Source organism: Plodia interpunctella, chromosome 2 (genome assembly GCF_027563975.2).
Source record: "Plodia interpunctella isolate USDA-ARS_2022_Savannah chromosome 2, ilPloInte3.2, whole genome shotgun sequence".
Taxonomy (NCBI): domain Eukaryota; kingdom Metazoa; phylum Arthropoda; class Insecta; order Lepidoptera; family Pyralidae; genus Plodia; species Plodia interpunctella.
Genome location: NC_071295.1, coordinates 3,756,878 through 3,772,085, shown reverse-complemented (window position 1 = coordinate 3,772,085; position 15,208 = coordinate 3,756,878).

Here is a 15,208-nt window from a genome sequence, read left to right as displayed (position 1 = left end):
TCAGTGAAACTTGGTAAAAAAATACTAACGCGTGTGATGAAAGGTTCACGCCAAATTTCACAATTCATATATAATTGACTAACAGATAACGCACAATCGTAACTGGGTACTGGGCGTTGAAATTATTATGTATCTCTCAGAAGATACATAACAACTTGGAAACAGACGATTTCCCGAAATGCAGACAGGAACGAGAAAAATGGCATTTTTAGCCGCGAAAGAAACCGCTGGTATTCGTTTCTATCGAGACTGTACCGAATATATTTGCATATGCTAAAAACTGTCTGTGGTGTATGTCCAACTACAAAAATATGCAGATTTTATATTACACTACGAATGACTAGTATTACAGCTAATAGCACTTTGTTTTTATTTTTCTATAAGTTTCCATTGTATTCATCAATATATGTAATTGTATATATTGGTGGGTTCTTAGAGGTTTTGCAGCAAATGATTGCTAGACATCAATCCTATTGAAGGCTTCATTCACCTTAACGGTAAGTTTCGGTTCATCTGAAATGCAGAGTAGTGTCGAGGAAACTCATTGACATGTCGCGACAATGCCGGCTCTGGCGAGCACACGACGAGGTCACAGAATATAGAGGATCAAGTATCTCAGGATGTAGTGCGAGTTTTTATTAATTCACGTTACGATAAATTAATACAGATTGCCATGGGCTCTACGAAAGTAGTCAACATTATATTGAATAAAAGTAGCATTATAACTTTGAGAAGTGACGGTTAAGTCAATCTCACAATGGTCGATCATTGGATGGATGGTCAAAAAGTATCTTGAGTTCCTCCGTGCTTCGGAAGGCACGATAAGCCGTTGCTCCCAGTTGGTTTGTATGGGCTCACGTGGTGGGTAATGGCCCGTACTCCTTATCCAAAGGAAGGACAGTGCCCCAGCAGTGGGGACGTTTAAATGGCTAATGATGACAATTTAAAAATCACTGATTTTGATTATTTATTTTGCAAAGTCATTATTTAAGGCTATATAAGATGAAAGTAATTGAAAGTCAAAATGTTATTAGTATCCTCTGTCATGTTTTGCATGAGAATCGAGCCCCAGATCTAAGATTTCGTTATTTTGAGACGCGCGTGTACCTGCGCAATATCGTTGCTCGTAAAACGAACTGCGCCCCATGAATATAGATACAGCACGTCGATCTCTCAGGCGCAGGACTTGACGATCGACTCGACAGCGGGCCCTGTTTGGTATGCTGCTTCCAAGTTTGAATGGCAAACTCCCAACGCGCCAAAATTACGGTACCAGCGAACCCATGCCAATTTTTAAAATTCCATACAAGTGCTCCTAGTGCCTCCGCAAAAATTGTAATGTGTATTTACAGTCAACAGCACATCAAGTTACCCTGCATGAACCTCTATGACGCGATAATAGCGGCGAGTTTGCAATAAATTTGGGTAGGTGGATGTGCTGTTGACTGTATAAAAATCAAAAGATTAAAGCCGCCTTTTATTTCTAAAATTTTAGCATTTCGTTATTATGTAGGTAGGTGTTAACTTCCTCAAAGGGCCTCTACTTGTTGGATCCATATCCCCATGCAAGCTTTCCAAAAATCGACTCGAGAAACCTTTAAAGGACAATTAAATAATTATAATAATCTGTATAGTCCTACTGCAATGTTGCAATATACGATTAAAAACAAAAGCTGTGACACCTGAATTAGTATAAAAATACTGTATCTTTTATACCGCATATGATTTCATTTCAAAACCGAACTTTAATTGGATTATATTAGGATAGGATATTATTGCTTAAGTCAGATATAATAAGTAAATTTCAAAATCAATTATTTGTATTTATTTTGCTTTCCATACTATTTTGTTATAAAAATTTAAATAATAAACTCATAGAAGAGCCCGTTGAAATTATTTTTTATTTGCCTTTAATTAATTTTATAAATTCGGAAAAACTAAATAGAATATATTGAAATTGTTAAAATATTTTAGCTTTTTTCTCCACTTGTGATCAAAATATCTAAAGCAAATACAATAACTTATCTACTGTCTAGTCTGTGTCTTATGAACATAATATGTGCGCTTAAATATAGGAATTTTATATCATTAAAAAAACGCTTTCAATTTTTCTACTGCAAAATACAGGCTGTTGCTCTTCGGCGTCGTTGTTGTGTCGTGTAAATCAATTTGTTTGAGTATTTTAATTGCAGTTGAGCTCTTAGGTTTCGCACCTCCGATACACATCTAGATAAAAACATGTCCTGCGAGCCTCGTTAAATATTGTTATTCTTACAGCCGTAAAATGTTTGATTTAGGACACGCGCGATTTAATTTACGTTTGTCTATACTTGGCACGCTCACTGGGTACGGACAATTAATAGAGGTGTCCTGTTGCAAATCATTCGCACTGGGGCGCTGACCGCGTTACACACATATTTTAAAACATCGCATCCATATTAAACATGCCGTGTACTTCCAATTTGAATAGATGTTCGATCAATCCAAGACGCTCGAGTGAATTGATCGCTAATTATCGCCGACACGGCGCATGCGGCGACCATGGCCGCAATCACCGGTTCATAAGGCAAAATAAACGTAACCAAATTATTTGTAATTTATCTTTAATAGCGGCGTGGTGGGTGGTCGGCCGCGGGCGCTCCTAATTGGTTAAATTGCCGCGTTAGACATACGATAAACTGAATTTAAGAAATTGTTGTGCGAGCGCATTATGCAATGCGGAGGGCACGCGGTTTATTTGCAGAGCTTGATGACATCCCGTGATTTCCTCCGGAGAACCTGAAAACAGTTATCTTATAGAATTTAAGTATGTAATAATCTACACAATTTGAACTGGCTGAAAATGTATCCAACTCCGTCTGATCTTGATCCTGGTTTTAATTTTGAGGCGCCTACATCTGCAGGAATTGGCATTTGGCGTATGTTTTATTCACCGTCGTCGGCACAGACGTACAGACAAGAGCGATGGGTGACCGGCGGTAGCACCCCGTGGGTGGCCCGCTGACGACTCTATGCTTGGCCCGTAGGCTTGCATCTAAATGGTCGTATAATTCACTATCCGCCAGCGACACGCGGTGACCATGAAGTTAGGATTTGGGCAGGACATTTTTATAATTCGTCAACATTTGTATCTTTTAACTCGCTATCCGCCTGTGACCTTTGGACCATGAATCGATTTTACAGGAAACTGTCAACGTGGGGTATGGATTACCAAAACACACCTGACACTAATTAATATATTATTCATAGCTCCTTGAATTCAATATTTTAACGCGTAAACCTCCTTTTATTCGAAATAACATGGCTGTAATCAATATAGGTTCAAACACATAAATGTGTTAAAATAAAAGTAAATTTACCAAAAATATTACCCATATAAAAAAGGTTTCGTTCGTACGAGTAGATAAAATATAAACCGCATATTATTAAGTGCGAGACGTTGGAGACAGAGTCATGTTCCTTCGGCATGTTGTTGGCAGATGAATAATAAGATGCTGACCGAATGGTACAGGATGAAGGAGATGGACGAATGACAAAACAAAAGTAGCAGTTACAGGATTGAGAAGGATGGCGTACAAAAGAGGTTTAGCAGCAGTGGGCGGAAGGAAGCAAAAATTATGATAAAGAAGCAATTATAAAGTTTTTAGACAACATTTTAGGTAAAAAATACCTAGTTAAACATGTCATTAAACAAATAATGCCGCGGGTAGTCATGGTCATGGCGAGCCTACACCAGCGGGCGCAATATCCATAATGCAAGTACAGTTGATATTTTCCAATAATGACACACACTACTTTTTGTTATCGAGGCTAATTAATAATTAATGCATGTCTGCGGCCCCCTAACGTGTATTTACTGATAGTTTAATTATTTTAATGAGAGCTTGTCCTAGGCGGGATTACTTGGAATTATGGTCTTCATACATAATTTATGTAGCGGGCATACACAATCACTACTCGAGTTTCATAAATGGCAATACCGGTATTTTCATTACTGTAGGGTTTTATAAATTGTTGCACGCGTTGTACTTACCTAGTTGGGTTCACGGATCCTATAAAATAATATTTATTATTCCACATTTCATGAACGTATATAATATTAGTTATTGCAACCGTGGTAATATCGGATTATTAATCCCAAGTTTTGTAAGAAACATTGAAATGGTAATTTATTGTCATATTCACCTAGATGCTACGGCGTAGCAGCTACGCAAATATCGAAATTATGTTGGCTACGCCGTAACCGAGTCTACGCAGCATGCATTGAGCAAAAAAAACATTAAAACGTCACTTTTTTTTATAGAATTCATTTCCAAATCTTTTGTGTCTACGGAACCGTAAGCAAAACGTGAGAACTTGCACTTATTCTACAAAAAAGTAAATCTGTGAAACGATGGTTATTATTATGTCTGTCATCAATCAGAAACTTTTCTAATAACATTTGTTATAACTCAAAAAATATGACGGCGACGGTCGTAAACCGGCAGCTCAGCTAACCACAAAACTTATAAACGCAATCCCGTCAAGATTACTAAAAACTCGGCCCAACAAAAAGCCCTTATAAATAAAAACATAAATAGCCATATGGAGCAATAAATTTGTTTATTGTACAATAAAATAATGTAGCGAGTTCGTGTTGGGTGGTCCCGCACAGAAACCGGGCAAGATGGCGGTTGACGTTGCCATAGAGACGCAACGCGACAGGCCCACGAAATATAGACGAAATAATTAACTAATTAAGTGCACAAATAACATTCTACAACAGTTTTTTAACATCATTCAAATTATACGTAACATTTTTATGTAGTAGTTTATGGACGTTTCTATTGAGCAGATATAATTATAATTTTATGTGCTTGCTGTTAATAAAATATATCACATACATAGATATAAAACACTTCAATGTAATGTTCTAATATCTGTGATTACATATCAATCATGTTCTATGTGTGTTATTGAATTTTAATTGTTCACAATAACATTTCAAAATTTCAGAATTCATTTCGTCATCACAAATTTCGCTAAAGAGTTTCACTGTTAAACATAGGACGCTCCCAAAGACTTCGACATAAACTCTCTTTAATAATTGTTTAATGATAAAAACAATAAGATTTTAACGCATATCATGAGTATTAATGTGGCTATAGTGATCTCCTGCGCCCGCGCCGACAGGACACGGCGCAACAATCATCCCATTGTCTTCCACTACCTCGCATTCATTAACCGTCGCCGGCCGTTCCACATAATGACTTAATTTCAAACCCTGCTGCGACATCCACAATTTTATCTTTCTTTACCACCTCCAATTGACATCTTTTACATATTGTATTTAAAGGTTTACATGAGACATTTTGTTGCATTTGTTTACAAGCTTATTACATCGTTGTAAAGATTAAATTGTATGAGAAATGAGTCAGTAAAACGGTAAAGTCGATAAATTCTTCGGTAGAAGCGTTCGTCGCCGTTGGTTTTATTGTGGCCATACACGACAGGAATCTAGCAATATAATGTTACTTTAGAGATGCAATCGGGTGAAATGCAGAAATACTAAAACGGTAAAATTTATTTGAGACAACATATTGGGAACAATTATAAAATATAAATGTAAGCGATCTGTGCGGCCGTAACTGTACATATAATATATGCAATAATAACACCATTAAAACCATTTTATAATCGATTAAATAATTCCTGAAAATTTAAATAAATGACGTAACTTCAAATATTATGTTTTATTTCATTGATTTGACCATTGTAAATCGACTTAAATATTGGCACAGGTATATGTATAATAGTAATTATTACTCAAATATGTTCTAATATGACCACTGAGCTAAAATAAGCCTTTGTAGTAACGGTGCTCCAGATTCCCAAGATACAGTTGTTTGTACTATGTACATTTTTGTGAAATAAACACATTTTTATTTTATTTTTATTATTATCTTCTAAATAATGTAAAAAAATTCAAGCCAACTTTAGGCTCAAGTTTCGATGAGGAGTGGTTATCTCCTTTGTATCAATTTCTTGGTGAGGGTTATCACCAAAAATCAATTCACTGTTTTTATGTTTGTTTCTATTATTTTAGAAATTGGGGTTCAAACGGAACGGCTCAATAAAATCTTAAAATAAACAAATCAATTTCATTTTTTATTGAAAAGAAACTGACCAATTTAAAAAAGGAAGAGCGTTGAGAAATTGGCGGAAGCGCACACCGTGCCGGCGCGATGACAGAGTTATTATTTTGTGTCGGGTTGTAAAGTATAGCTATCATTTTTAGTCGGCCTAATGTCTTCATAGGACTCGCAAAATGATGGCGATTGGGCACGCCCAGGGTCTGTCTGTTCTCGGTAGCTGGCGGCGACATTAAAGTGCCGCACATTTTCTTTTTTTTTTGTCACTATTGAAATTTGTCTTTTGATTCGACAAAAGTTTCTAAAGTCAATGTGCAATAATGTATTTAAATGACGACAGTTGAATGTATCTTTTTATGTACCTATTAAAAACTAATTTTCGTAGTGATTTTTGATGACGACGATTTATTATTTTTTTAATTTTATAATTATACTCGTATGGACCTAGCACAGTCTATAGAGTCTATCAAAAATCAACAAACTACATCAAATGACAAGGTGATTAGGCGGCGACAGTCTCCATTATCCGACTGGAGGGATTCTACCTGGCTTGAGAAGTCAGCTTGGTCGTTTAAAATAATTAAAATGTTTCTATTGCTCTCCATAGATATATTAAAGTCATGAGGAAAAAGTACCATTCGAAATCTTTGTTGTGAAAAATAAAATGGAAAGTAGACTCGTCAAGATTTTAATAACTATTCTAATAATTTTGTATTTGATTCACCGTTTAATATAACGTACTCTAAACATTCACATTTTTCTTTGTTCTGAGAAAACAATACTAGGTACTTAGTATGAGTTATAGTGAAAGACTAGTCCCAAACAAAATCATAGTCTCAGCTCCTTAGCTCCTATTTCATTTCAAGCATATAATAAAATTGATTGAAGCATGTGGTTTATAATTAAAATAATCTATCCGCAAATGATTCCTGGACTCCATCATAATAAATTAAGGAGCGACTGCGACTCATCTTTTCTAATAAGTTTAGTTAAAATATATGGCCTTGGTCTTCTTGGAACAAATTATGGAATGTTCTAAGGTAAGACTGTCCTTTCCTTCCTCAAAAGCCAACAAATTACATGCAGAATAGTTATAAACCTTAGAAACATAATGTAGTTGCGTATGTAATGTTATACTTCAGACACACACGCACATTTGAGTTTCACGACACGTATATTCTATCTCTTTTGTTTCGGGGATACGATGACCGTGCATAGTGGAGATGAAAATGTAGGAAATCCGACGATGGGCTTGGACGCCGCGAGAGAGAGATGAACAAAAATATTGGAAGATAAATTTCCCCTAATTCCGCTTGTTCTACGCAGTTGAAGACATTTTTGTCGTGGTGTTTGTATGCATGATAATAGATAATCATGATCATAAGTACAACCTGATGGTGCATCCAGGATCAGCTCCCAACGAGGGAACTACCCAACAATTTCTTACTACTGCACTGACGTGATTTTTTAGTCATGCGTTGAGTACAACAAGATGCCCTAACGATAAAAAGTTATTATCTTTATGCAATACAAAGGCTGAATTACTGTTTCATTTTCAATAATTTTGGTGTAAGTTGACTTAGGTTGTAATTATCAGTCGTGATTGAAATCAATAAGTGTGTATCTAATTAAAATATTATTACCATATTAACAACTTCATCAATATCAAAATGTAATATCAGTCCAAACTATACAAAATAAGGCATCGATCATGGAAATTAATTTGACTACTATTAAATATTTAATGAATTCAATCTAAATGTGAATGAATTCGCCTGCACGCGCGCACAAAGCTGCGACGACGTCACTGCCAAATTCGGGAGTAACCCGCGCACGCGCGGATAACCAGGGACTCTGCACTGCGGCCTGCGCAAATATTTATTTGCATATAACAAATCTTATTTGAAAAAAAAATGTTTATAGTTATTTCATAGATGATCCCATTGCAAATGAAAATTTTAAAAGGTTTTAATGAAAAAAAAAAACACTGCTTATTTTGTTTACTTTTCTGTCGTTGTATTTATTTATCCATGCCATCGTGACTGATTTTATTTTTTTATCCAATAACAAGGCTGACAAGATGATATACCTAAAATAACTATAATTTGAAAAACTTATGATGACTTTTTTTATACAGAGTATTTAACAATAAATTATGCTTAAAATTATTTTTCATTTTCTAGTTTTTCATCTGCGGTTCTTTATACATATGCTAAACATAGTGTACTTACACGATACCTATCAATGCAAATTTGAATCTTTTTAGAAAAAAAAACTCAACGGGCTACCGTAAAGATTGGCATCAGTCAAATATCATTTACAAGAGTTTAGAAACCATTAAAAATTGCTGATCCGACATTAGTAAGCATATTTCACAAATGCAGCTACGTAGGCCAGTAAAAGATATTTACGGGCGATAAAATTGATATCAATTGGATTGGTTATATGAGAGAGTGGCATATGTCAATCAAGGATGGATATCGTAGTCCAGAGGCGGCGGGGAGGCCGGTAGCCAGTTTGGCATGGCATGATGGCGAGTGCGACGGAGTACGGGCCGCAAGTGCGCGCCCCTGCCACGTGGGTGGGCGCCGCGTGTGGCCGCGCGCTGGGTGGCCCACTACCGCTCGCACGCATGCACACACACACACCGCACCAACACATGCTCGCGACGCGCAAATAAACACAATAATCAACTAGTGATACTTTACTCCGTCACCGGATAGAGCAATCGCTCGAGGAGATTATTGCAGGAATCGCGGCGAGTGACACGCGCCTGCGCCGGCCACTCGAGCCCCGCGCGTCTCCGCTGCGCCTGCGTCTGACTCGCGGCTTAGCCCGGTTATAGACATTGGGCCCCCTACACCATTTCAAGCGAAATTCATACAAATAAAAGTATCTGTCTCTCACGGTAGTAATAACTGGGAAACCGCTACTGGTTCGATTTTTATAAAATTTGGAATAGGTAGATATGTATAGTTAATGTCAAAATCCTAGGTAAAATATAGGCTACCGCGGGCGCAGCTGTGGGCAATAGCTAGTTATAAAATGAGGATGATGTTGGTGACAAGGTTACTGTCCCTCAGATTTTTCTGTATCAGAAGACACACGACAAACTTATTTTGTAGTCGTGGTGGGCGCGATCGCCTTCTTTATTATAGTGCAATGTAAACCAATGACGCTAGTTTTCTAATCTGATTAGCCTATACCATTTATGGTGTTTGTAGCGCGCATATTTCCGAACCTTGATTATGTTGAAATATCTAAATAGAGAGCTTTGCATTCTACTCGTAAGTACTCTCTAAATTTACCAATACTGGTTCTTTGTGTAAAATATTGAAAATAAATGTAAGGTTGTGGAGTTTAGAGTTGTAGATGATTTTTATCGCGTCTAACGAACGTGTAATACATGTAGACCTGTACAACATTGTTAGTACAATTTCTCGAAATTTATTTGGGTTGCCAAGAATTGCATAATTTAAGTACTTATACCTACAAATGTAAATAGATATTGTATTGGTATGACACATGATGCACAGGTAGGTATTATAAAAAACCATTGTTACGAAGTTATGGAGTTTTGGTGAAGTATCGCTCATATTTTTAAATATAACGCCTACAATTAATTCTTCACTGCAGATTTTCTACGTAAGTAATCTACATAAGTTAAGTATTTTTGAAGCTACGCAATTTTAACATAGACAAATCTCTGTTGCTTACGCAACACTCGTAAATGACCATAATCGTTGAGAAAAAAATAACATAAATTCTCTATTTAAATGTTAGCAGATCATCATTCAAGCTTAATAACTGCCATGCGATTAGTCTATCAGCATAGCCATAACGGAGAGAGCGGAGCACAGCCTCGTTATAAATGGCATGTGATGTTAATTGACGCAAAAAGTACGTTCACTTGATTTATAACTTAATCAGACAACGTGGCTCAAATGAATTCTTTACTTTTGCAGTCAGCTGATTCAGATTTTTCTAATAAAATGCGAACGAGAGTCATAAATTTTTGCAGCCATAGATTTGGTGCCCTCACTATGGTCTAAAACGTCTTTCTTCTGTTGGTGATAGGAAGTTTCTTCACGAAGTTTATAACTAGATAACTTTCGCCCGTGCAAAGCTATCACTTGTAAACTATTAGAAAGAATTAATATATGCGCGAATTAAAATCCTTATGATCTGTACGTGTAGCAGCATAAGAATGTAAATAATGAGTGAGTATTATGGTCTTGGTAGGAGCTTTACGACCCGGAAGTAGTGTGTTTAAATTTTACATTTAACGACGATGTTTAATAGTAATTAGAAAATGTCTGATAATAAAAAAAACATGCTGTACATGTGTGTTTGGTTGACAAGGCTCAAAGAAAAATCTCGGAACAGATCGACAAGGTTGACTCGGTGATGAAACAGTCGCTGCTGCTGTCGAATAAATATGGAAAAAAAAATTTCAATATGATTTTTGAAAGATTTGAATCGCCGCCCCGCGCCGTGCCACATTAGAAGGAAAGAGCTAATATCCATTGCTTAAAATACTTTAATTTTATGTGTAGTGTAAACGACGCAATCTTGGCGAGTGACGCTTCGTCATTCCTTCGAATTTCGCGTTTTATGCGCGCATTGTTCTGCGCATGCGCGTTTTATTACCCGGTAGCCCCCTGTGCGCCGGCGCAACAAAGCCCGCCGCTTCACGGTTAAGCTGATACTCCATCACGACCAAAACAGTTTTTTTATTATCCTACCAATTGCGTCAGGAATGTAAGTAGTTAATTTAGTATTTACTATAGTTAAATAATAATTACATTTTATCTGCACAAATGTTTCAACCGTATAAAAACTGCATGATTCGCCATTATCTAGATATATAAAATTATTTTTTTAATAGATAGGTTTCTCTGCAATAAGCTCGAAAATTCTGACCCGATTTTCTTCTCCGCTATGAACTCAAAAACAACTGACCTAATTTGCGTAACAATGGAGAAGACAAGTCTATATCTTGGATTAGATATTCCCAGGGAATCAAAACCGCAAGGTATATTAAACCGTTCTGCATATTTCTGTCGGTGGAGCAGCAGCCTGGAGTGGGCAGTACGCCATTACCCGGTGGTGTTAAATCTCCGTGCCTGCAGCGTTATTGCTGCTTTCGTCAGGGTCCATTAGTTAATGCAAACACCAACTCGCCGGCATTCGTTCCGACCAACGCAACACAGTGTATTAAATAAGATTTTAAAATATCCCTATCCTTACATATTATAAAATAAAGTTCTCTGCCGCGTCTGTCTGTCAGTTCGCATTAAACACAGAAACGACTGCACAGAATTTTATGCAGTTTTCATCATTAGACAGTGTGATTCCTAAAGAAGGTTTAGGTGTATAATTTATTATGTTTTTACCCGAGCGAAGCCAGGACGGGCGGCTAGTTTCTTAATAAAATATTGTTGAATCAGCCCACGAGAGTAGTTTTAATATCTATTATTTTCTTAAGTTTATCTCTTAACTTTATATCATTAGTCGATTTTGCAACTGCTAGTCGTGTGTCAATTTGTTGTTTATTTTCAAATTGTGTTGAAAAAACTATAAAGACACGATTTTGATTTAACTTTAACAGATATCTAACGAGATCTCCTCAATCAGAACAGAATTCCAATAAAATTGGTGAATTGAGTTGTCGGTCACACGAATATCACGATAAGTTTCCATGTTTAGGGTCGGTCGAGCTCTGAAAATTAAGATAATGTTCAATAGCCCCAAGCAAACAATTTACGTCTGAGTTACATAATTATTAAATATGGATGACCCATAGGGCTCATAGCAACCAAATGCAAAGATAAAGCAGTCACAGATGTTACTTGAATCACTGACAAGTATCATAATGTTTTTAACTTTTAAATATTCTAGAGGTTAAATTAATCTTTAATTTTTGTCTTTGTAATAACTTAATAGTACGACTAACTTTCACCCGAGGCGCCCGCGTGAATTTTTCACGGAGGCAATCATTTTTGGAAATTTGGGATGAAAGTACCCTAAAATTTCAAGAAGATTGGTTGAGTAGATAAAGCGTGAAGAAATAACAAACATACTTTCGCCTTTATAATATTAGTTGGGATTTTATTGTAATTCAGTGTTATAGTTGCAGTACTTTCATTTTGGGATAAGGATAGCAGACATTACACATTTTAGACAGACGATTTAGGTAAAGATTATAAAACTTTTCTTATATAGGTACGTACACTACTAAAAACATAATACCTACATAATCTATGGTTTCAATGATGGCCGATCACGTACCCCTCCTATCCTTTGCTGCCATTAGAATCCTTAATTGTTCTGAGATTGGTCATGTTTCTCTCTTTTATGGTAAAGTGGTCATATTTAATTGTTTTTATGAGTGTCTGTTTTTTAAGTCGTGAATTATTAGTTTTGTAACCGGGTGCCGGTCGGTGGTCTGTCATTATTTTATTATTAGTTCATATGTTTCCCTTCGGCATCTAAATTAACTATTTACTTTTTTCTTCCATATCCATTATTATGAATATCCATAACCAAATATTTTCAATTTCATATTAGTTGACTTCTTGTTTATTTATTTCAATCTAAAGCAAAAAAGTCTGCATTAGCTGCAAAGTACTTATATTAAAAACTAATCTGTGATATTAGATAGGTACAATACAACATAATATATATGTCTTCCGAAATAGTTTAGGTTATCTTTTTATTAAATAGCATGAATAAAGCATGTGAAAATATATTTTTTGCCTACTACGAAAAATGTTTCAAGGAAATAGCGAAGGACACTGAAATAATCCGATTTCAGGCGACAACCGTGAAGAGCCGGACTAAATCTCAGTACAATGGCAGTTGCATCACAGTATTCAGATCATATATGTTCATAATAACTCTATTTCCTCCATGGGTGGTCCGTCTGCCGTGCCGTCGCCGGGTTGTAATCAATTTGTACGCCCTCCCAACCCCCCGGCCACCCCGCGACCCTTGCAACGTTTTCGATAGATGCATCTTTCGTCACGCAGCCGCTGTGCTCATGTATTATTTTTTTCTAACACACTATGTCAGGTGTAAGATTAGAAACACATTAGGCCCTGACACGTAAAGACTTAATTCAAAGATATTTTATTTTATGTCGGCACCTTTAAGTATGTTTCTCTTCATGGTACTATGATCTTTATTGATTGCAGAAAAACTTTCGACGGTTATCTAATAAATTTAAAATATTAAAATTTATTTCTTTTAATAATTTCCACAAATAAATATTTACATATTCATTACTTGTCAAAGTTACTCGACAACAATATAAGTATGTAAATTGTACTTAACAAAGCCGAATCTAGGCAGCGTAAAATTCAAAACGGAGACCACCCAAGAGTAGACCATTCTGCGGCTAATTTATGGTTAAGTTTTGCAAACAATACCATTCTTGTGTAGGATGACTCAATTAGTTGGACAGGGATAACACGCCACACAATAGCCTGTAAATAGCTTGGCTACAATCTCTACTAATAGTCACACGATGATGAATTTATGTTTCACTAACGACGAGTTTTGAGTTTAACTTACTTGAACTTTATTTATGATACAGTATGATATAGCCCTATCATATATATTCGTTACAAAGCAAACATATACTTAGGCTTTTTTAGTCTTAGTAAAGTTATGAATCTTCTTATTATGATCTAGGTCCTTACGCAGAAAATAAGACAAACTCTTACAATTACGAGTAAAATTCACTCATTATTTAAATCATTATATTTCATGAAAAAAATTACTAAATATAGGATCAGAAAGCTGAAACGACTATTTCTGTACTTATTTCAAGTCGAGGAAAACAGTGACATCCGTCACAGAAATCGAGAGTAAACATTGTATAATCAATCATTACGGGTCGATTGTGAGTGCAGCCGTCTTTGATAAAAACTGAGAGTTGATGAAAGAGCAGGATGTCGGGCAAGACCAGCTTTTTTGGATTTCTCCCGTTTCGTCAAGGTGGCATTCGGGACAGGACTGATCACTGAACAAACTTGCCCGCGGCCGCAACATCGATTATACTCTTCAATTTTTCTTGCGATCTGTTTTCATTGCTCTGCATATCACAGTGAGTGATATGTTAGGTATATTGCTGTATTTTATTATGAAGAGATGAGGTTTTATTTCAAAATTGTATTTAGTACTGTGAATTTATAACCAATAAACCTTTTAAAAAATTTAGTTCTTTTTATATTAAGTAGATAAAATACCTACGTTCTAGAAGTTAAATGTGTCAATATAGCGTAACACTATTCGGCATACTTATAGTTAGCTAAGATTTTACTGTCACCAAATTCGTAATAAAACGTGTAAGAATCTGCTTAGGCAATGGAAACAGTAGCTGTGGCTGCTGATGATAGCCGTGCTTCCTGCCTTAGCAACATAGTAGATGCAGGCTCAGAAGCACGGCTCTGGTCTTAAGAACCATAGAAGTGGACGCTGTTATCTTCCGATTACGAGTTTCAAGTCCTATATCATTAAGGGTGAGTTGCTCCAGTCAACTTTGACGTTAACTTTAACCCGAAAAGGCAAAGTAGGTACGCCAATGGACCAGCGCGGGCGTGCAGATCAAAGTGCAACTAACCCTTCTACATATGTATGGCAAGGTATAGAATCGAGTTTAGCTCAATAATTATATGATTTTAGTAGGTATACATTTTTTTTGTGTAAATCAGATATAACATTAAGATCACATTTGTTGACATTCAAATTATTACCCAAACAATCATATCTAATTAATTTTAATGTCCAAACTCTTGTTAAACTTCACTTATTTTTAATTCTTGAGCAAAAGGAAGCAATTATAATCTGGTATACTATAACATAGTCAAGGAAGTTGGCCTTCTGTTTCAGAGGTTTTGTGTGATAGTAATGTGCAGAGCAGAGACGAACCCAGACTATTTGCTTTAATCAGTCTCGCTGACTGGACCACTGGCTCCTCGTGAGAACCTGGCACTTCCCAGAACTAATTAAATATTGTTTGTTTTAATCTGGGCCACCTAGATAACTTTAACATTTATTTTTTGTCATCTATA